Source organism: Loxodonta africana, chromosome 9 (assembly GCF_030014295.1).
Source record: "Loxodonta africana isolate mLoxAfr1 chromosome 9, mLoxAfr1.hap2, whole genome shotgun sequence".
Taxonomy (NCBI): domain Eukaryota; kingdom Metazoa; phylum Chordata; class Mammalia; order Proboscidea; family Elephantidae; genus Loxodonta; species Loxodonta africana.
The window spans coordinates 48,356,437-48,376,566 of NC_087350.1; the positions used below are offsets into that span (position 1 = coordinate 48,356,437).

General features: G+C 46.0%; 1 protein-coding gene across 11 annotated transcripts in view; it reads right to left on the reverse strand.

Annotated features, from left to right (window-relative positions):
• The window catches only part of RALGPS1 (Ral GEF with PH domain and SH3 binding motif 1), a 407,684-nt gene that overhangs the window by 139,728 nt on the left and 247,826 nt on the right, over positions 1–20,130 (reverse strand). The gene's annotated exons all lie outside the window — the stretch shown is intronic.

Here is a 20,130-nt window from a genome sequence, read left to right on the forward strand (position 1 = left end):
CCCAGTGCCCAGCACAGTACCTAGTATACCCATAGGCTTTTGGTAAATACATACTAAATGCAAGAATGTAAAAAATAAAACACGGTGTGTAAGTCAGTACTCTTTGATTGCAAGTAACAGAAATCCATCTGAAACCAGCTTAAGTCAAAAGGGGGAAGGTCTGGAAGAATCCTAGAGTGGCTCATAGGGCCAGAGGCTGCACCACAAAAACAAGGGAAGCCCCAGGACAGCATCAGGAACTCTCTCCCCCTGGCTTCAGAAGAACAAAACAAAATCATCAAGGCAAGGGCTTCAACTAGCCCAGAGTGGGCCATCAGCCTGTGGCCAGAGAATGTGTGCCATTCTGAATCAGGTGTCCACCCCTATGGTCAGGCAGTGGCTGAGAGGTGAATGCTGGGCATACAAAGAGAAAAGCTGCCCCAGTAGGTAACCTTATCACACAGGCAGTTATCTCAGTTATGCAGGGGCAATTTAAGACTTTTTGTAAAACCTAATCACTATTAATTACTGGGTAATCACTATTAATTACTACTTAATTACAGGAAATTGGAAATAGAACTTGTTCCCAAAGCTGAGGTAAAAATCTCCTCAACCATGGGCCATTCCTGTGATCACCTGTTTCCACATCCAACTGCTGAGATTGTGTCTACAGGTTTCAATTTCTACAGGTTTCAATTCCTAAAGTTCCTGTTTCTTCTCTTCTGGGAGGACAATAAGGAGGGCAGAAGACCCGTGGTGGTGAGAGCCCAGTGTTGACACCCACTGGCTCCAGTTTGCAAGCTGCAGGAAAGAACTGGGGTTTGGAGTGAGCCTGAATCCAAACCCTGACCCTTAAATCACAAGGAATTTCATCCTTCTGAGCCTCTGATATCTGTTAAAATGAGAATAAGCACACCTTCCTCTGGGCCAGGTCCTATAGTCAATCACAATTAACGAGATGACAAGGGTGATGATGGTAAGAGCTCACATTTTATATGTATCACAGAGTTCCTGGCAACAGCCCTGTTGTAAAGAAACTAGTTTGATCCTTATTCCACAGACGAGGACAGTGAGGCTCAGAGAGGTTGAACAGCTCCCCCAAGGCACACACCTTTTATGTAGTGAACTAGAACTTGAACTCTGAATTCTTCTGGACACTTAGGTCAGGTCTCTTACTCTGCAGTTTGCTGAATGAGTGGTGAAGAAGGAGACATATGAAAGCACTTAGCAGAGTACCTGGAAGACGGCAGGTGCTCGATAATGTTCCCAAGGCTTGCCGCTCCTACTTCCTTCTTTCCTTTCCTCTCCTACTTCACCAAATCACCTCTACCATTATTGGCTTCATAGATGGCAGTGCCAAAGGGTCTAATTCACTTAAATACTCCACTTTTGGCCTCGGTCAGCTGGACCTCAGGGTCTGCTTCTGCCGCAACTCCCCCACACAGTGAGCAGAGGCTCTGTGGGCAACCCCTGGGCCTTCTGGGCATCTGTGGGAAGTTCAGGTGGCCAGACCAGGAGCTCCCAACCGGGAGCTGTTGGATGAAGACCGTTACTTGTCTACTGAGGAATCTGAGTCTATGGGGGATACAAATATTAAATACTTTATTCTCTCCAATACTCACCCCTCAACTGTGCTGAGTTGACATCCCTTTCCAATTTTGGACACCAGGTCCCTAAATGAAATCTGGGCCAGATTCCATAGCTTTACAGTCACTTTCCATTCTTAGAATAGTCTCCTTTCAAGATTTAAGACTTGGTTCTGTTTATTTGAAAGCTTGACTCAAATTCACTTTGAAGCTCATCAGTGTTCTCCTTCTCCCTCCCTTCTCTGTATGCTCCCTCTCCCCACTGCCTCCCCCCACCCCCCACAAATTTGTGGCACCAGAGGCTTGGAGGAGGTAGAATGGAAAGTGTTCTGCTCTTTACCAAGTCCCTCTTTCTTCGTCTTTTTAAACTTCCTTTCCTAACTCCTTTCAGACTCTAGGAGACCCTCCCTGGACCCACACTCTCAGGTGGAACCAAGATCTGCTCACTGAGGCGGTGCCTGTCAGTGGTGGGGAGGGTCCTTGGTCTGGTCTGGCTCCTGCTGATGCAAGTAGCCTCTGTTGAACTGGTGGTCTCCATTCAGGTAGTGATCTGGGTCTCCTAGGGACATGTTCAGCTTTGGCCTGGCCCCTTGCATCATTGAAGGGCAGCCCCGTCTTCTTTTCTCCCATGAGAGTCCATGCTCCCAACCCGTTCTCTACTCTGAGTGTGTCATTTATTGATGCAGTGGACACCTGGCTAGCCCCACAGCTCCTGATCCTCTGCCAGCCTCAGTGCTCCTTCACATGGAGCCACAGGAACTTTGCGGGTCATTTTTGGCAGCCTGCAAGGGCCACATGGCAATGGGAGGGTAGAACCCACCTCTTCCCAGATACCTGAGTCCTTTCATGTCCTGGTGACTTCACATAGTCTGCCTTCAGAAATCCGTGAACCAGAAACAGGCATATGTCCAATATGACCCAAACTTTAGGTGCGACCTGTCAATCACCCTCCTGTCTTTCCCCAGAGAGTGGAGGGGGACTGAAAAGGACACTGCTCCTCTATTCTCAGGTGCCCAGAAGGTTCTCTCATGCTCGACACTGGGCTCTACAGTTCATCACATTCCCAGTCCCTCTCCTACAGGAGGCACCTGGATCTTTGCAGATGACTCTCTAGTAGCCTCCTCGCTTGGCTTTGGAGAGGAGAAAGCATCTGTCTCAAAACTACACTTGTTCCAAGTTCAGGACCCTCTCCTCCTCACGTTGCTTGCCTTAGATTAATTCAGCAGGAGTGGGGGTGGGGAAGGAGTTGGTCATGGTAGGGGGCAGGAAACTATCACCTCTGTTTTGTTCTGACAAACACTCTATAGTTAATCTCAGCTGTTCAGAAGCTCTGGCTAGCTGAGTTAATAATAAAGGGGCAAGACACTCATTTTTACTTAATAAATGCAGCATGTTTCACAGGGACTGTATTCAACAGGAAAGAAAGGAAGATCTGAGTTAGTTCTGGGAGCAAGACCTTGCTTTAAGTGACCCTGGGCAAGGCTTTTGATTTTTCTAGGCCTTGGTTTTCTCACTTTTATAATGGGGTCTAGAGTCATACCCACATCAAGGAGCCATGGGCAGAATGAGACAAGAAAGAGCATCACATTGTACCTGGCACAGAGTAACCATAAAATTCACAGTAGGACTCGGCTGCTATTATTACTTACGGGTATTTTCAAAACCCAGACTAAGCAGAGGTAACAACAGGGGTCTTGGGTGGGGACAGGATCGCAGGCCTGGCTCAGAGCGTGCTCAAGACTGCTCCCAGCTCTGGTACAGGAGCCTAGCATAGTGCCAGGTACACGGTAGACCCGTAACACGTATTTGTTGAATGGTGGTAATTTCTTAATTCCAGGAGTCTATTTATCTGCCCGAGCCATGGTGGCACCAGTGGTTAAGCATTTGGCTGTTAACCAAAAGGTCGGCAGTTCAGATTCACCAGCCACTCCTCGGAAACCCTATGAGACAGTTCTATTCGGTCCTACAGGGTTGCTGTGAGTCCAACTCAACTTGACACCAACTGGTTTGGTTGGGTTTTTATTTATCTGCTGGAGGAGCCCTGGTGGTGCTGTGGTTAAATGCTCAGCTGATAACCAAAATGTTGGCAGTCTGAACCCACCAGCTGCTTGGTGGAATAACGATGTGGCTTTATGTCTGCTTCCATAAAGATCACAGCCTTGGAAACCCTATGGGGCAATTCTACTCAGTCCTATAAGGTCAGTATGAGCTGCAATCGACCCAACAGCAATGACTATTTATCTGCTACTTATTAATGAGGTGTTCTGAAAACAGATTTAAAATGCATTCAGCCCAGCAACCAAAACAGACTTCAGTTCTTAACAAAAAAAAAAAGAGGAGAGACCCCTCTGTGTGGCAGGGGTGGGCGGTACCTCAATCTCAGCCTGGCCAGGCAGGAGCCAGCAGCTGTCTCCCGGCGCCTGCCTGAGGTGGATGGCAGCCGTGGTGAATACTTTCTTTCTTAAGTGAAGCTCCTCTCTGTGTGTGCTGAATCACAGCATTCACGGGGGGGAGGGGGGGCAGTGAGGACAAAAGCATTTACTAAGTGGATACCAGGCATTAGCAGGAGCAGCCTAGGGGCAGGGGCAAAGACCTGGATGGGCCAAAGGCTCGAGCTGGAAAGGAACGTGAAACCATCCCTCCTTCCAATGGTGGGTGCTTGGCGGGGGGGGGGGGGGGGGGGCAGGCGGCACATGAACACTCTGACCACAGACCTTGGTGGGGGAGAGACCAGGACCAAAATAGGCTGAGCGTCTGGGGTGTCAGCTGGGATTCGTCCCTTCCAGCAAGTCACAGCTCAAGCATTCTGTTTACCAAACGCCTTTGCACACATAGAAACCAAGACGGTCTGGGTTCCATGTTAAAGTGGATGGGAAGGGTCCCCTAGGGTGGATTTTGAGGTGTTGGAAGCTTCTCTGACAATGCTGAGGAGGAGGGCCAAGGCCTGGGGCTGCCCAGAGTGAGCCTGGCAGAGGAAGAAAGGGCAAGGCAAGCCAGCAGGCTCTTCTCTGCTGGATCAACCCCGCCTAACACAGCCCCAGTCTGGCAGGTAGCTGAAGGGATGACGTTTGCAGGCAAAGGCGGAGGGGGACGCAACCTCGGCACGCTCTCGAGCTCGTGAGTGTAATCAAAACCAGCTGAGTCCATCAACTCGCAGCTGAAAACCAGGCTGCTCTTCCAAGGGCTGCCAGGAAGAGGGTTTTCCAGTGGCAGAAGCCTGGAATGTTTTTTTTACCCAGGAACAACTCCCTTGCCAGGCTGCTCTTCCCTCCCCTGGGGTGGCAGGGCTAAGGGTGGGGACCAGGGAGAAGGGCAGCTTCCCTGGGGCTGTGCTATGCCTTCTCCTCTCGTCCTCCTTCTCTCACGTCCTCCTCATGGGGCCAAACTGCTCTCACCACAAGCGCCTTCCCTGCCCCTCTGCACATGTGGAATGGAATAAAATCAGTGCTTCCCCATGGGTTGGCCACGCAGCTAAGCACCTGACATGCATTATGTCCTTAACAGTCACAAGAACTCTATGAGGTTGCTTTTTTTTTTTTTTCAATCCCTGTTTTAGAGATGAGGACGCTAAGGTGCAGAGAGGCGACATGAATTGTTCAAGGTCGCAGTTAATAAGTGGTGGAACCAGAATTTGAACCCAAAAGTCTGATTCCAGAGCCCACACTCTACCAGTACATCAGACTGCAGTAGAATGATGATGATGATAAAAGAATAAAACATTTACTGTGTAGATGGCGCTCTGGATATCCTATGCCACTTAATTCTCATCACAACCCTATGAAATAAAGGTATTATTTTTATCATCCCCAATTTAAAAAGGGAAACAAAAACAAAGTGTAAGTTACCTCCCCAAGGCCATTCAGCTGGGAATGGCAGGCCCAGGTTCCAACCTAGGTCCCTTTGACTCTACAGCCCACCCACTGTGCACCAGGCCATTCATTCACTTATCCATCCAACAGCAAAATCAGCTAAGCACCTACTGCTGTGCGTCAGGCACTGTGCTGGGCACTGGAGACCCATAGGTGACAAAATGACCTGCGCCTTGCTCTTACAGCCTGCCTGGTAAGGGAAGAAGCCAATTACAACATCACGTGAATAAACGCAGAACTCCAGTTGTGAAGCAAAAGTACACCTAGTCTGAGTGATGCTTTAGGGGGTTTTTTGTTTGTTTTTGGTGGGTAATTTCTGCAAGATGATTTACTTATCTTTTTCATGTATCTTTTATTCCATTCTGTACAAGGAAAGTAACTGAAAATCAAGGATGTATTAATGAAATCACTTGAATGAAACTTTTCACTGTCCAGACATCACAACGCTGCTTTAATACTGCATTTTACCGGGTTTTTTTTTTTTTTTTTTTATGACACTCAGGTGCTTCTGTATAGTAAGTAGAGGGAAAGGCTGAGACTAAAAACATCAGGCCAGCTCCCAGGGAGTAACCGGAAAAAGCCAAATCACTCTTTTCCTGTTTGCTAGCATAACTAGCATTTTAACACAAGGAATAGCCATCAGAAGTAGGTTATGGTCACTACCGGGCCACCCCAGACTCACCTATAAGGCAAACTCATCTATCTGGAGCAGTGGTTCCCAAAGCATGATCTCTGGACCAGTGCCCTCAGCATCACAGAGGGCTTGTTAGAAATGCATATTCTTAGACCCAATCCCACGCTTCCTGAATCAGAGACTCTGGGAGTGGGACCCAACAACTTGTGATTTAGCCAGAGTTCCAGATGATTCTGATGCAGGCTAAGGCTTGAGAGCCATTGATCTAGGACAGGCACTGAAAGGAAGGGAACCAACACTGATTGTCCACTGTGTGCTATGCTCACAACATCTCGATTAACCTTCACAATAACCCCAGAAATATACAATTTTATTCTACAGATGAAGAAAAGAGGGTTGGGGAGCTTATCTACATTGCCCAATATCATACTGCTGAGAAGCTGCAGAGATGAGCTTTAAATCAAAGTCTGTTAAGAGTGTGGACTTTGGATTCAAAACAGGGCTAGATTCAAATCCTGGCTTTGCCACTTACTGGTTATTTGGACTTGGGTAGACAACTTAACCTCTCTGAGCCTGAGCTACCTCATCACTTAAAATGGAAGTCAGTGAATAGAAGGTTCTGTTTTCGAGGACTCAATGAAATAAGCCATGTAAAAGGCCTACCACGATGTCTGGCACACCATGAGTATACAACATAGAAAAAAACAAAACCCGTTGCTGTTAGTCGACTTCGACTCAAGTGATCCTATAGGACAGAGTAGAACTGCCCCATAGGGTTGCCAAAGTGCAGCTGGAGGATTCAAACTGCCAACCGTTTGGTTGGCAGCTGAATTCTTAACCACTACGCCACCAGGATTTCCATGTAACAGATGGCTGTTATTATGTAAGAGGACAGACAGAACCTGTAGGTCCCAAAGGCCTTTGAGCACCCAAAATTGACATGATGAACTTCAGGCACTAAAATTCAAATACTTTACTCACAGGTGAGCCCTTCAGACTAGTTTACTGCCCAGCCAGTCTAATCTACAAATAATTCTATCTGGTGAAAAGCAATAACTCAGGAGAAGGATGAGGGGCCAGGAAGGGAAGATGACTGCTGTCATGGAAGAAAAGTAACAAGCTCAGCTGCCTCACCAAGGAGAGGTCAATAGCGTTATTAGCCAAGGCTTAAGGAAACCAGCACACACACATGCATGTGTGTGTCTATGTAAAAACTTAACCAGAGTGGATGAAAAGTTAGAAACATCGCATGTTTAAAGAAATATCCTTGCAGCTTTCCAGCCAAGCTGGCTATCTAAAATGACTTGGTCCCAGAGGCCTAGATAGCTGAGGTTTCTTCCTCCACAGAGACAGATTATCGCAGTGGTTGAGAGAGCAGCCTCCTGGTGCCAGGCTACCCAAGTTCTAAACTGGCCTGCTATTTATTAATTGCGTGACCCTGGACAAGTCAATTAACTTCTTAAGCCTCAGTTTCCTCATAATAACAAAAAAACCTACCTCACAGCGTTGTGAGGATCAATAGGCGCTCAATAAATGTCACAAATTATTTTTGGGCGAATACACGTGTACTGTCTTTCCCTAGGCCTGCTTTCTACCATGATAAAAGGGTTGTTTTCCTTGGTCAAACAGACAATATACAGGCTTCAGACAAAGGAAGGGGCAGAGAAGTACTTCTAGGGCTAAAGGACTGTTAGCAGTGAGGCTCTGTGGGAGTGGTTCTGGGGATAGTGACAGATACACAATCCCAGATAGGAAAACTAAAGGAAGGCTGTCTGGTGAGGTTAAAAAGTGACTGATGATCTTCAGAGGACCCAAGTGTATTGAAAACACAAGATAATGGGGCTCCAAATTACTAAAGGAAGGGAGCCAGCATCTACTGAGCACCTACTGTGGTAGGGAATTTGCACTCACATTGATTCGCTTATTCCTCCTAGCCATCCTGGGCAGTTGGTATTAATATCCCCAGTTCTTAAATGAGGAAACCGAGACTCAGAGGGCATAGGTTAAGTTGATAAGTCACACAGTTAATAAGTGGTAGAGGTGGAATTCAAGCCCAGGCCTGGTTGACTCCCATTATACCACACAGATAGCCATGGTCTAGTACGAAGGGAGCGGGACACACCTGTGTCACTCTCTTCCCACCCTCTCATCTCCTGCCAGCGCTTGCCACTAGCCAAACATAATCTGAAGCCAGAAGGCAAGGGAGCCCACTGAGGCAATCCATACAGGTCAGCCTTGGACACAGAGCAGGATGCCAAAGAGCAGATCTGGGACAGCAGATGGAGAATATACAGCACAGTGGGAAAACCAGGTTCCTGCCCTCCAGGGTTTCAGGGTTCAGAGCTAGGATTTATCTAGCCCAGTCCAGGAAGGACAGGAGGTAATACAGTGGAGTGGTTTGGAGGCTAGCAAGACAGAAGCAAGCACTGTGCTCTTACTCCCAGGGCCTGTGTGGGTGTCCCCTTATCCCTTTCAGACCAGCAGTTGAAGAGTTTAGGGCAGTTTTTTAAGAGTCTTAAACTGGGGAAGAGGTAGAATCTACTCTGATTTTCAAGAGCCACAGCTACAAATTCCTTTCCTCTCCCCAACACCTGGGTAAAGCAGGCTCCTTCCTGCCCATCCCCTACCCATCTTTCTCTATTCCATTAACTGGTTTCATCAGTCTTTGAGATGACATTATCTCTATTGCTGTAAAACAGGAATAGTAGTAATCGAGTCATCAGAACTTGTCTAACTTCATTGGGGTTAATGAGAATCACCAGCAGCACAAAGCTGATTCCCATGACATGAAGGTCAGACATACCTCCACTTTCCAACCTTTTTACCAATTCTGATACCAGCTGTCCCTTCCATGACACTCTCTACTTCTCTTCTGAGTTTGATAATCCATTGTAATGGCCACACAGAACTCATAGATTATACTTACAGTTAAGGGTTTTTTTTAAGGAAGTAACAGGGTACAACTCAGAAACAGGAAGCATGAAGGCAGTCTCTCCTCTTCAGTGCAGGACAGTTCTCACAGCTCCTCGTGGCAGTTCAAGCCTCTTCTCAGCCCCCTTAGGACAGGCCTCCTCTCTGCCCTCTGAGGACAGACTCCTCTCGGCCCCTCATGACAGGCTCCTCTTGGCCCTGCTGTCTGTCACCACCAACTTTGCTGCCGGGCCCCTTCTAGGCCTCTTGCTGTGTTTAGTGTTATAGCCCTTGACCCCATGCTAGCTCTTTTAGGAGGTTCCTTGCCTCTTCTCTCTTCTTTCTTCCTTGTGTTTCTTCCTGCTGCTTCTCTTTCTGTCTGAAAAACCTCTGTGGGGTTTGATGCACATATACACAATTTGTCAATTTCAAGGCATGGCCCTCCCAGCAGGGGGCCAAAAACTGACCAATCCTCCCTCTGTAGGCCACAGAAACTTCACTGACATAGTAAGCTACAGTCACCTCATTTGCATAGTCTATTGACCAATCCCTATAAGGTACATACCAATCACAGGGTAAGCTGCAGCCCAGTACCAGACAAAAAGTATCAAACCACAAATTTACCCAGGAAATGTTAATCAACCTGGACATAAGTAACAAACCTTCGGGGACAGAAAACTAAGGCAAAGATAACTCCTCAGGACTTAAGGGGAAAATATGTCAAGCTGTTTTTCCAAATAACCAAGGCAAAAGGCCACATAAACAAACTCATTTCACCCTCACTGCCTGCCTCCCTGAAGAGAGCACACACTTCAAAAGAGCAGGGGCTCATCTGTCTCGTTCTCTGCTGTTGTTCACTGCTGTGTCCCTAGCACCTATACATGGCCTGGCACTGAGCAGGTACTCAATAAATGTTTGGTGAGTAACTAAATGGATATTCCCCACAGAATGGTGGGTAGGCCTCACGCTTTACTCCGTGATACTTTATCATCTTGGCTCCAAGGTCTCCCAGCAGGCTGGCACTGCTTGAGCTCCAAGTTTCACCACAAGTGTCATGAAAGCAGCTCCTCCTGCCTTTGCTTTGAGCCCTTGCTGTCCTAAGGCTCAGAGCTGCTCCCTGGGAATCAGGCTGGATTCAGGTGCCATCCTAATGGCATCATGGGTAAGATTATAGGCCCTGAAGTCCGCAAGCCTGGATATGAGACTCTGCTCCATCACTTCTAACTCTGTGTCCTTGGGCAAGCTACTTAACACCTCTCTAAACCTCACTTTCCTCATCTCTAAAAGGATGAGACTGATGGTTCTTATTGCATGGAGTTAAATAATTCATGTTAATGCTTAACAAGGTGCCTGGTACCCAGTCTAAGTGCTCAATCAATGTTCTCTCTATTCTTATTATCTCCCATGAATCTGTCTCCCATCTCTGCCTCCAGGAACCCAAGTTCTAACTTCCTTCTTATATCTGTTTAAGGAAAGCAACTCTGGAGACCCTTCAGGCACCAGCTGATCGCAATCACACTTGGTTTGGGTCCCAGCTACAGAAAAATACATTTGTGAATAGCAGCTCCCTGTGGGTTCATCAAGGAAAGGGAAATGACAGATTTAAAAAGAAATAATTAGTATCTGTATCCACAGAGATTAACAAAACATGGCTCTGTCCTCAAGGAACTCACAGGCCAGGAGAGAACAGACCTACAAGCAAACAAGTCCAACAAAGTATTAGAGATATGGGAATCAGGGAGAGAGAAATGCCAGCATCGATGATGTGGTGCAGAGACCACGTATTCTCCAACCCACCAGTGGAGTCAAGGGCATCCCCCTAAAACATCAGTACCTCTGCAGTGAATCACATGAATGTTGACATTAAGTGGGATAAAGACTATATGTAGCCTCAGATCTGTTCAAGTCAGATTTTGTCACCAAAGGAGTTTGTGCCAAACTTTTGAAAAACAGACTTGCTGTTTTTGAGAAATTTTTGGGTTTTAGAATTGTGGATAAGGGATTGTGGATTTGTAGTCATGGTGGGGTTATCCACTGGCAAATGTTTTAATTTCTTTAAGATCTGAAGGAAAAGTTCTAGGTTGAAGAAAACATTTTAATATGCAATATTAAATTTTAATCTATATCTTCATATCAATGCCGGGGGCAGTGGTGGCGTAGTGGTAAAGTCGTCACCTTCCATGTGTGAGCCCGGCTTTGATTTCCAGCCAATTAACCTCCAGCGCAGCCACCGGTTGTCTGTCAGTAGAGGGTTGTGTGTTGCTACGACGCTGAAGGTTTCAGCAGAGTTCCAGACTAAGACAGACTAGGAAGAAAGGCCTGTGGCTTTACTTCTGAAAATCAGCCAGTGAAAACCCTATGGATCACAATGGTCCAATTCCACCGTGCATGGGGTCACCATGACTCTGGGGCTGACGTGATGGCAGTTAACAGCAATAACATACCAATGCAATTGTAAAAGACAGTTTAAATATATATTTTTTCTGGAGGAAGGAGCACAGAAAGCAAAAGTGCCTAGGGTCCACAAAAGTCATCACGTGGTCCTGCTTGTAGTACCATCCTCATAAAAACACTGAGAAGGTTCAGTGAGATAATGCAAATACAAGAACCAGCACAATGTATGGCACATAATAAGTACTCAATAAATGGTGACAATAATATTTTCATAGCCTCATTTTCCTCATCTCTAAAATGGAATAGTCACTGTCCTCCCACCTCCCATGCCTGCTGTGAGGCTCAAGGGAGATAACAAACGCCAAAGCGCTTTGGGAAATGAACCTGCAGTGCAGAGAGGAGCTATACGAGGAAGACGATGCATCATCATCCTCCTGTGCTTTTCAGGAATACAAGTGGACGTTCTTCTGCTGCCCACGTCCACACTCTGCCTACACGCGCCAGGACAGCCACCAATGGCTCATCGTCTGTGCTGCCTTCCTTCCTGCACCTGCTGGGCAGATGGAGCAGCAAGGAAGGAGGGGAAGGCAGGGCCAGGGGGGGAACACCTGGAAGCCAGATCAGTGGAGCAGGGGGTTACACGGGGACACCCAGAGTCAGCTTAGGAAGAAAGCCTAGGGTAGCCCCTCAGTGGTCTCTGGATGCTGAAATAATTAATATCCGTATCCACAGAGATTATTAACAAAACACAGTTCTGTCTTCAAGGAACTCACAGTCCAGGGGAGGACAGATCTACAAGCAAACAAGTCCAATGAAGTATTAGAGATATGGGGATGGGGGTGAGAGAAATGCCAGCATTGTGATAATGTGGTGCACAGACCACGTATTCTCCAACCCCCATCAGTACTTCTGCAGTGAATCATGTGAACGTGGACATTAAGGAGCATAAAGACTCTGGACCCCTTTTCCACCCCTAGCCAGCCTCCCAAATGACATTCCTTGCTACCCTTGCCCTGAGGCCTTATTAGTCTCTTCAGAGGAATGCTATTTGGCTGAACTGCTACAGTTGAGGGCTAGGGACCCACAAGACCTGGAGCAAAGGTCTGGCCCTGACTTTTCCTCTGAGGCCCTCCCATCCAGCCTCTCTGGCTCTGAACAGACTCTGTTTGATTTTCCTCTGTCCTCTTACATTCTCCATCTCAGCTGCTTAAGCCAGAAACAGATGATCATCCCTGACTCCTCACTTTCCTTATTCTCTCCCTCTTCCCTGATCATCTGTTATCACTCCAGAGTCATGCCTACTGCCCAGCTCTGGTTCAGCCACACCAACTCTCCTACTGGCCTTCCTGCCTCCAGCCTTTCCCATTCATTTCATTCCCCATACTAGTCATGGATGACTCTGGCCATGTCACTTCCCAGTTTGATCCCTTCTGTGGTCTCTAAGACTCTACAAGCTGGTCCCTGATGAGGTCTATGACCTTGCATGCGCCCTCTACACTCTAAGCCCCAGCCACCATGTGCTCTCTCTTATCCAGGCCCATCCCCTGCCTTCTACTGGAAAACTCCATCTCACACCTGCCTTACCTAGCTATCTGCTATGCAACCTCCAGAAAGTCCTTCCTGCCTGCCCAGGCTGGCCAGATGGTCCCTCAGTGTTCACAGACGGAGCTTCATTGCCTATTGACTCACCTGTATCCCCCACTAAAGTGGAGGAGTCTCTAAGGTCAGACATGGGCCTGATTTCCCCCATGTTCCAGACCATGCACAGGCCTGGTCTGGAGAGGTTCTTGTCTGAATTTATGAGAGAAATGATGAGTCAGAACCCCTGGACATACCACATACAGAGAGAACTTTGTGAAGGCTAGCATTTCCATTTAGTTGCTCAACAAACATTTATTATGTGTTTTTATGTGCTAGGTCCTGAGTTAGAGGCTCAGGACAGAGCCCAGAACAAGATAGCCCAGACATTGCCCTCGGACCTCCCTGATGATACTGCCCACCTCTCTGCTGGCAGCTCCTGCTGGCCAGAAACGGTGTCTCTGCCTGGTGACCTCACCCTTGTCTCATGCCTGAAAAAGCTCACTTCATCTATCTCTTGCCAGAAGTCCTGCTTTCTCTGCTCAGTTGCCTCCTTGGGCCCCAGGAAAGGTAAGTAAGGTCAGTGACACTCAGCTGCTTCTTGGGATGAGAATTTCAACAGGCATCTGTGTAAGGGGGTTGAGATCCTCCCTCACTGGCCATAAAACTACCCTCAACTCATCTCTTGTTTGGGGCAAAGGTCCTGTCTGGCACAGACAATATTCCAGAAGGCTACAATTAAATACACACACATTTAAATATACAATTAAATATATATACACTTTTACATATGTACATAATACATACACACACACTTATATATATACTTTTACATTTGTACATAATATATACATATATACACACACACATATATACAAGACAAAATGGAAACTAGAAAACTAAAATTAAATCTCTAATCTCTCTGCTCCTCAGTCTCCCCTCTTGGAGATGGGTCCCAGCATCAGCTGCAGTATGAGAAAGCAGGGACAGAGATCAAAAGAACATTCCTTTAAAATATTGTTAGGAAGACAAAATGAAAACCAGTCAACAAACTTTTCAGCAAATTGGCTTTGGGCAAACTGACCTAAAGCCCAAACTCTGGTGCTTTTTGCTGTTAGTTGCCATCAAGCACCGAACTGCTTCACAGGGTTTTCTAGGCTGTGACCTTTCGGAAGCAGATTGTCAGGCCTGTCTTCTGAGGCACCTCTGGGTGAGTTCAAAACACCAGCCTTTTGGCTAGCAGTTGAGCGTGTAACCATTTGCACCACCCAGGGACTGCCCCTGGTGCTTAAAAAATATTTGTTAACTGAATAATGAATGTGTTTGACTGTTAGGTACCATCCAGACTTTGGCAGGTAGGTCGAGAAGTCCTTTGGCAGGTAGGTTGAGAAGTCCACAATGAAATGGGTCATACACGAGCTAACAACAGGCTCTCAAAGCTGCTTTGTAATTGAGCATGCGCTCTGTTCTGACGTTTGAGTAGACTTGTATAGCAAGCTTTCAACAGACATAATATCCTCAAAGGGCTTTCCTGGATATGCTCTGTGACACTGGGAAGTACAGGACACCAATGGCACTGCCTTAGAATCTTCCCATAAATGTAGGGCTTCTAACTTCTTGCCAGAGCCAGAGAACACACTGCTCTCCTGCCCGAGTCACAGGATCTGACCACAATGCCTCTAGGAGAGGAGGGGACTAGGTAGCTCACTCTCAGCTGAGAGGCAGCTGTTTTACTAAAGTTGGATGGACAAAGGTTTTTGGCAGTTCTACAGGCTTCCTGATGCTCAGACACTCCCCCAGGCCTTTCCAAGTCCAGCTGACCAGGCGAGCAGGGGCTTTGCCTTTTTGTTGCTCAACCATGGGCCAACCTCACTGGAGCCCTAATTACTAAAACGGTCATACTTTCCTGAATCTGAGAAGTCATGAACTGTAAAATGCATCATGTTCCAGTAAAAAAAATAAAAATGCTGCTCATTAAACTATGGCATGCCACCGATTGTAAGATCCATCATGATTTGAGAGATCTTAAAACAAGAAAAGTATGTTAAAATCAATGAAATGCACTTTGTTTTCCGAACAACTGTGTTCTTGCTAGCTTTGATTTGGGTCTTAATCTCAGTCCTATTACTTCCTAGCTCTGTGGCCTGGTGCAAGGAACTTCACTTTGCTAAACCTCTATCTTCTCGTTTATAGAAGAGAATAATACGCCCCCATAGGGTTTTGAGAGAAGAAAATGAAATGATGCCTCCAAAATATTGAGCCTAATGCATAGCACATCACAGGTAGCCACAAAAGGTACTGCTCTAACAATGCCTGTGGGACTGCACGTTTCTTTCATTTTCCAGTTTTATGTGGATACACTAAGTTGAACCAAACAACGAATTCATGGGGTTGATATTTCCCAACAGACTGTGACAAAAGGCAGGGAGGGCAGACAACTGAATTAAGAACCACCAACTGACCGACACCAACAGCAGCAGAAGTACAGGAGGTTTGGGCAAGAAGACAAATTCAATTAGGATGTAGGGATTTTCAGTTCCTGAAATGAAGGAGTAGACTGCACTAAACCTCTGGCCAATAATAAATATAAACTTTGGACAATATATAAAAAAACAACTGCTTGAAAGCACTTAAGAACAGTCAAAAGCAATAGAAACTGGAGGAGATATGATCCCTGAAAGAAGAGAAGCATATTAGGGCACTTCCCAGTTCATTGTGATATATGAGAGAATAGAACTAAAACAGAAAGAAGCAGTCTTATTGGCTGGGCAGAAGAAAAAGAAGTTGAAGTTTGACGTTGGAAACTGAAGGGGAAAATGCCAGACAGAAGAGAGCCACAGAAGGGGAAGCCCCAAAATTAGTGCAAAAATTTCCCTCATATAGTTAGTTAACCCCTTAATTGTGTATCTGCAGAGAGATGCTCTAAGGATCCCAATAGGAAGCAGGGAGGCAGACATTTCAGCAGATATAATTAGGAAATAAAATTTGGAGCTCAAGTCCTGCCAAGTTACAGGGGGCTTAGCAAATACCTAAGGCTTTCAATTTAATCCCAGGAGGCCATGCCTTAAAGTGAACCCAGGACTAAGGGTTATGCCCTGGGACTGTGGGAAGAACCAAATTAACCTACTTGGACAAAGTTTAGAAACCAAGCCTCCACAGGATCAAAAGGATAGGCCAGTAATTTTAGCTGTCTGCTGGAGTAAAACATAACACTCTTTAGGGCAAGAAAACAAAATCCAGAGTTTCTTCAATATATCATCCACAATGTCCAGTACACAATAAAAATTATAAAAATGTGGAAGAAGCAGGACACTGGGGACCATAAGCAAAAGAAAAAAGAGTCAATAAACTCAGACCCACTGATCCCCCAGAATTGGTAGACAAGGGCTTTAAAACGGGTATTATAAATGTGCACAGGATTTTCAGGAAATGAAGGCTAGAACGCATGAATGAGTAGGGAGTCTCAGAAGAGATACAGAAACTATAAATGTAAACCAAGTGGAAAAACTAAAACTGAAAAATACAATACCTAACATAAAAAATACTTTGGATAAATTTAACAGCAGATTGGATATTACAGAAGAAAGGATGAGGAAATTTGAAGACAGGTCGGCAGAAATTATCTAAACTTTTAAAGCACATAGAGAAAAAAATGATATAAATAAATAAACAAGGCAAGCTTCAATGACTTGTGGAACAACACCAAGTGTGTAAATGGAGTTCCAAGAAAAGCAGGGAATGGGGAAACTGGGAAGACAAACAATATTTGAAGAAAAAACCAATTTCTCCCACATACCCAAATTTGGTGAAAAACATCGACCTACAACCCAAGAAGTCCAGTGAACACCAAGCTGAATAAATACAATTACATCTATTCATATCATGGTCCAACTGCTGAAAACCAAAGACAAGAGAAAATCTTAAAAGTAGTCAGAGGGGGAAAAATACCCCTTGTGGACAGAGGACCAACAATAAGGAAGACGGCTGACTTCTCATCAGAACAATGTAGGCCAGAAACAATAGAAAGACATTTAAAAAGCACAGGAAGAAAAAAAAAAGTAAATTCGAAATATATAAATCTTTACATGCTGGTGGGACTCTGAGATTGCAAGATGTAGCAAATTCCCTTCATCCCAAGCACATCCCTCTAAAATATACATTACACACTCCCCCTCACACAAACACTCTCTCCTACCACATACATCTCAGTAGAATACCCCAATGTTTCAGACAGAAAAAAAAATTGACTCTCAAGAGGTGGTAAGACATGAAAATACATGAAGTCATTTATACAAATGTGGGACATATGTTAAGATTCTTTGTGTTCTGCCCATGTAAACATTACACATTTTTCATCCTGACAGAAACAACAAAAACAGTGATTCCCCTCTCTAAAAAAAAAAAAAACTGTAGTCACGTGATGCTTCTGTCCAATAGGCTGGTGAAAATGGTGCTTCTGGAGAAGGTTAGGGTGAGGGGATTTCAAGATCCGTCAGTCACCAAGTTAGAAGCTTGATGAAGCTGCTCTGGGTGAGAGTGGGTAGAAGGCTGGGGTTGGGAACAGTAATGGCAGCAGCAGCAGCAGCAGCAACAGCCACCATTTCCTGAGAAGTTGCTGAATGCCATGTATTGTGCTAAGTGCTTTAGGTACATTATGTTTTTCAGTCCTTACACCAACTCCAAGGGGTATTACCCCTTTTTCCAAACGAGGAAACCAAGTTTCTGAGAGAATAATAAAGTCGTTCAAGGTCACATAGTGGGTTAGTGACAGGGTTAGGATTTGAGCCCAGGTCCCTCAGACTTCAAGCCACAGCTCTTCACCCTCCCTTACTTAGCCATTCACTTGTTCACTCCACGGTAATGTATTATAGAAAAGAAGAACTCTACATGGTCCATATATGCCCTTGTTCCCAGGAAACTCATAGCCCAGTGAAGGAGACAATAAAAATTACTATAGCCAACATTTACCGAGTACTTACTATGCACTAGCCAATCAATGGGTGTTACACTTAATGTGTAACATCTCATTTAATTCTCACAACAGCCCGATGACATAGATCCTTTGCTGGTCCCACTTAACAAATGAGGAGAATGAGGCTCAACCACTGAGTGGTAGGACTAGAATCTGACCACAGAGCTCAAGCTCCCAGCTACACATTTGACTGCCCAAGGCCACCAAAGGGGCAGGACCATGGAAAGACAGGCACAGCAAGGCCATCCTGATCACCCCATCTCCGCCACACCTGATGGGACCCCAGGAACCTTGAATTTTGAAAATGAATTTGTTTTAGTAACGGAATCTTGGGCTGCACCTGCACCCACAGGGTGGAAAAGTCCTGGAAATTCCTTCCTGACCCAGTGATAAGAGCTGGAGGGTTGGACTTATCAATTGCCACTGTCACCCCCAACTGCTGCTCTCACCAGGATGGCTGCAACCATTTCCCATCAGCTCCAGAAGCCTTGTCTCTAGCTCCTATCAATTCGGTCTTCAAGGAATAAAATCTTACCTCCTTAACATGACCTCGTCTTCTACCATACTCCTCTCCTCAGCCAAATGGTACGTCTCTCAGCTCCTCTAAAGAACTCCCTATAATTGCCCTTGCCTCAGGGTCTGTTCCAGTTATTGCTGCTATGTAACAAATTACCACCAAAACTTAGCAGCCTACACAACCATTTTATTATATGCATGGATTCTGTGGGTCAGGAATTCATATATAGAACAGCAGATTGTCTTGACCCTGCTCTATCTATGATGTCTGGGGCCTCAAAGAAAACTCTACAGCTGCGAGTGACTCATCACCTGGGGGTGACTTGATGGCTAGATGCTGGAATCATCTAGAGGCATCTTTCTTCATATATCTGGGGGTTGACAATGGCTGTTAGCTGAAGCCTCCACCTACACATGGCCTCTGCGTGGACAGTTCAGGACAGCTGGACTTTTTAGCTCTAGCTTGGCTCAGGGGTCCAAAAGTAAGTGCCCCAGGGAACAAGGCAGAAGCTACATTGCCTTTTCTAGAAGTCATGCAGTGTCACTTCCACTGCATCCTACTGGTTACAAGCAAGTCACAAACCTACTCAGATTCAAGAGAAGAAGGCACAGGTTCCACCTCTCAATGGGAGGAGAATCAAGGTCACACTGTGGGCTGGGGGTATATTGTTGGGGCCATCTTTGAAAAAGCAATCTGCTACAGGGTTTCTATAATGAGCCCTGGTGGTACAACTGTTAACTGCTCAGCTGCTAACTGAAAGGCTGGCAGTTCCAACCTACCCAGTGGCTCCACGGGAGAAAGTCCTGGCAATCTGCTCCTGTAAAGATTACAGCCTAGAAAACCCTACGGGGCAGTTCGACTCTATCACATGGGGTAGCTATGAGTCGAAGTCAACTCGATGGCATCCAGCAACAACAGGGTCTTTATACACTATTCTCTCTGCCCAAACCATCCTCTCTCCAAGCTTGTCACTTGGCTAATTCTTAACCATGCTTCAGGTTTTAGCTTAAGTACCACTTCCTCAGAGAGTCTTCGCTGACTGCCTCGCCCAGGCTTAATCATGTCATCCCTTAGTGCCCAGCATTTCTCATGTACCACACTAGGTCTATCTCCTATCTAGGCTCTGAGCTCTCTAAGGACAGGGACTTTGGCTTCCTGGAACTAACTCAAGCAGGTTCCCAATAAACATTTCCTGAAAGGAAAGGAGAAAGGAAGGGAGGGAGGGAGGAGGGAAGGGAGAGAAGAGAGGAGAGGATGAACACAGTGGATCTGTTTACCCAGAGACAAGGAACACGATGCACTGTGCCTAGGGGTAGGGAGAATACCGCTCAAATTTTTCTCCCAATTTGTACCCAAACGTCATCACCACGACCAACCATCATCACTGAAAAATTTTTTTTTCAAAAGGAAATAAGAGTCACTACCATATTTTCACACAGCTGTTGTCCAAGCAGAGGGACAAACCTGTGCCTGCTGCTCCCTTCCCATGTTTGTCCTCTTCCACGTCTCTGCTTCCTGCCTGGGTGTCAGGGAGCAGGCCTGGCCCTTCCTCCTCTGTGCCTTCTCCCCAGCCTGATGATACCAATGATGTCTGTATGATGTTTACTTTGTAGGGTCTAACGTCAGCCATCTGTCTTGCTTTGCTTCTATAAATGTTTACTGAGCTCCACCTATATGGCAGGCTCTGTGCT